Genomic DNA, 4,166 nt, shown 5'->3' on the forward strand with positions numbered 1-4,166 from the left:
CGATTACTGGTCCAGTGCAGCCGCAGAAACCATGGCGATTACTGGTCCACCACAGGCCCGAAACCATGGCGATTACTGGTCCACCACAGGCCCGAAACCATGGCGATTACTGGTCCAGTGCAGGCCCGAAACCATGGCGATTACTGGTCCAGTGCAGCCGCAGAAACCATGGCGATTACTGGTCCACCACAGGCCCGAAACCATGGCGATTACTGGTCCACCACAGGCCCGAAACCATGGCGATTACTGGTCCAGTGCAGGCCCGAAACCATGGCGATACTGGTTCAGTGCAGCCGCAGAAACCATGGCGATACTGGTCACACAGGCCGAAACCATGGCGATACTGGTCCAGTGCAGGCCCGAAACCATGGCGATACTGGTCCAGTGCAGCCGCAGAAAACCATGGCGATTACTGGTCCACCACAGGCCCGAAACCATGGCGATTACTGGTCCACCACAGGCCCGAAACCATGGCGATTACAGGTCCAGTGCAGGCCTGAAACCATGGCGATTACTGGTCCAGTGCAGCCGCAGAAACCATGGCGATTACTGGTCCACCACAGGCCCGAAACCATGGCGATTACTGGTCCACCACAGGCCCGAAACCATGGCGATTACTGGTCCACCACAGGCCCGAAACCATGGCGATTACTGGTCCACCACAGGCCCGAAACCATGGCGATTACAGGTCCAGTGCAGGCCCGAAACCATGGCGATTACTGGTCCAGTGCAGTGAAGAACGCTCTCAGCTCAGCAGAAGCTAGACCGGCAAATTCTGCTGTGATCCAAGACACATAACACAAACTCCACATTAAGGCCCCAAACTCCACATTAAGGCCCCAAACTCCACAGCGCGTTGCATGCGATTATTCTGCCTGGACGTTCTCGTTCCACCAACACGCCAGGATCAGCCTGGTTTTCTGATGTGTGCACATGCTGACCAGAAAAGCTCAGCAGCACACGGGGCTCAGGGAGAGAAAGTGTACAGGCTGATCTTAAGAGACAGAGTCTGTGCTGCTCTTATCGAAGGTCCCACCTGGGGACAGGCTACCGATCGAGAACTAAAATAACAATTAAAAGTGTGCTTAATTAAAAGATAAAATGGCATTTCCCAAAGATACTCCTTTTTACTAAGGATTTATACCATCACTACATTATCACTACTTTAATTCAATTCATTAGTTTGACACGAACAATACAAATGAATAATATTTCTAAAAATGTGTCATCTGTAGTCCCTGGACAGAATGTCTTTGGACCAGAGGACTATCAGGCAGGAAAATGTCAAAGTAATTATTGCAACTTTTTGGGTAGCACCACAAGACGGCTGCATGTAGATTTGTGAATATTCAAATATCTAATGTTGCCAATGCGTTTCACAGTGCGTTTGGTAAAAGGGAACTGTACTCACAGCACAGAAAGTCAGCAGAAGTCAGGGACACCTTACCTGTCACTCTACAAAGAGGGCGGGCCTTCAGAGCGGTGTGTCCGTCACAAGCGCACGAGGCTCGTCTTCGTCGGCCTCTTTCCTTCACAAAGCGACGCTGCATCAGAGACCGGCCAGCAGGGCCGTTTCTACGGCGACGGAGGTGGTTTCCCAGGGCGTGTCTCTCTGAGGGGGCGCCAAACATGTCCGCGATCACGGACCCCCCCATGCCCCACCCCCCCCGCATGGAACACAGCGGAGGGTGCAAACAGTGGGGCGTTTCAGATTGGGCTGGGAACTGGATACATACAGCCCCGGGCTGGCAGAAAATATATTTCTATTAACAAAATAATAATAATATAATAAAATAAAATCCATCAATCTGAGTGGCTGACTGAAACAAACAACAGTGTCTGCATTTAAAAGATATAAGTCAATGCTTAATAGACTCTTCACCATCACCTGCAAAGTCATTAAAATCACCAGAAGCCAAAATTGGCCAATCTAGTTCGCTTACATCTTCAGCATCTTCATCACTCCAAGCTAGACTATTATCACACGTCAGCCCTGCCTGCTCAAAAGCCCCCAGTAAGAGGAGCACTGACACCTACATTGGTCTGCAGTACATACCGAATACAGGAAATTTAATCATTTAATCATTTTCAGATGACCTCATAAATGACTAAAGCAGCCAGCTGGGCTCCCATAAAATCACACGGACTGCAGTGCACTCAGAGATAGCACTTCCGAAATTCTCTCAATTCACCATGTAGATTTAGAAATTTAGGGGGAAAAGTTTGTTTATTTTTATTTATTTATATTCACAGATCAAAACATTTATTGAAAGAGCATACATAACCACAGTACAAGCAAGGCAAAGGGCAAGACCTACCATAGAGTCCGCGATTCAGTCCGCAGTTCGGAGGAATAAGCCGCTGGCTTGTTCAGGAGAATACGCGTAACTTGCAGGTCTTCTTCATGAGATCCAGGACAAAGGATTGCACCCTTCTTCCTCGGCTTCATAATCATTCTGCAAAGGGTCAATATTTAGCGTTATTTTACCGTTATATGGCTTACTGCTTATCAATGCTTGATTAACTTTTGGCGGCAAATTCTACGAGAGCTCGTTTCCACTCGCGCAAACCTCTGATCTACTCTTTCCATTATGTAAAGTATTGATTCTCTCCGCTCCAGTTCATAGTAGTCAACTTTCATCATCTCTACTCGTCTTCAGAAGTGGCACCCACAGCAGCTGAATAGAGCTGACCAGACTTCTTGTAGGGACCTCAACGTGACTGGTGTTTCGGTAAATGTCAGTAACTAACACATGTACACTTGGAATGTTAGCGTGTACCCAGTTTATTTTAATAGTCAGAATTTTTATTACTATCAACAACAACAATGACAACAATAAACCGTGTTTTTAAAGCATTGCTAATGTTTTTTTTTTTTTTAACTACTATATTAATAAAACAAACATTCTTGAACAAAATGTAACTTGCAATTTAAATGCATGTCCGTTACAGGCATGGCAATATTCTATTGGTCTTCCGCTATAACTGAAGCCCATAACCTCGCGTGTGTTGTTGAATTAGAATATGCAATACAGCAAGCGCTTTGATATGCCATATAAAAAATAAGCAAATACACACCATTCCAAAGCAATGAAAAATGGATGAAATTACAACAAAAAATCACGCGGAATGTTTAATCTCTCCGGGGACGTCATTAAGATTCTGCGTACTTCAAGCTGGCCTTTAAAAGTCAGCAGTGGGCCCGCATTTCCCGGGATCACGCGGTTTCGTTTGTTTAAAACCAAGCCAGCACCAAAGCAAACGCTGCAGGGACGCAAAGATATTTTCCCTTCTAGTTGCCTGCAAGGCAACTTCCGCCATCCCCGATTAGGGTTTTCATGTGACGCACTTCCTTTTCTAAGGTTCGAAAAATAAATGGATATATTCCGTCTAGGGTTTAACCGTGTCCATTCCTACACTAAACGCAATTCTGCGAGACGCGATTTTTAAAAGTCATATTTTGGTACATCTAAGCACTGCTGTACAAAGGTCACGGTTAACACAACACTTGAAATGTTTCTTACATTTTACTTTTCATTCTTCTTTAATGAAACGATTAGGCTGCGGTTGTTAAGGATTTTGAATATGTTGTTTCGGCGTGTGATCTTTCTATCGGAAGTAGGTTTAAATGAATCAAACTACCTTGGATCAGTTCGTCAAGACTTTCCAAGTCATCAAGTATTGACTGAGGCAATATACCTTGCAATACTGCCGTGCATATTTACATTTGATAACTACCAAACAGTAGTATGATTATTTGCTCACCTACTGTTGTGCTGACGAAGATTACAAACTGCGATTCTGTAGGCCTAATCGTCGACCGTCCACTTTACTCAGGTACTTCCGGCCTATGATCTCGCGAGACATTACGCGATTCCAGAATGAGGATTTTCGTCAACCTGTTACGCTCAATGGGCAGTTACGCGTCATTTCGATTCCCAAACCAGAGTAGAAATGACGCGGAAATTACAGCTATTTGCTGAACTTGAGTGGAGAGTAGACAAAAACTTTATGAACGTTCAAAACAATTACAGTTTTCGAGTTAAGTTGATTTAAACTGAAAAACTCAAAGGCAATTTTGTCAATATAGATATTCAAACTTTAAATGTTCATGAAACACCATTGATATACTGTACATTCACATTTATAACAACATATATCCAACA

The 4,166-nt window shown here is 44.6% G+C and overlaps 1 long non-coding RNA gene across 2 annotated transcripts; it reads right to left on the bottom strand.

The window, feature by feature from the left end:
• Positions 1-415: 415 nt before the first annotated feature.
• On the bottom strand, positions 416-3,923 carry LOC135242569 (uncharacterized). Of its 2 annotated transcripts, none has more exons than XR_010326396.1 (4): positions 3,766-3,923; positions 2,319-2,456; positions 1,448-1,612; positions 416-775 (listed from the first exon to the last, which is right to left on the bottom strand). It is a non-coding gene; the product is annotated as an uncharacterized LOC135242569 (long non-coding RNA). The 2 variants fall into 2 exon arrangements; XR_010326395.1 differs by having other exon boundaries at positions 417-778.
• Positions 3,924-4,166: the final 243 nt, after the last annotated feature.

Source organism: Anguilla rostrata, chromosome 16 (genome assembly GCF_018555375.3).
Source record: "Anguilla rostrata isolate EN2019 chromosome 16, ASM1855537v3, whole genome shotgun sequence".
Lineage (NCBI taxonomy): Eukaryota > Metazoa > Chordata > Actinopteri > Anguilliformes > Anguillidae > Anguilla > Anguilla rostrata.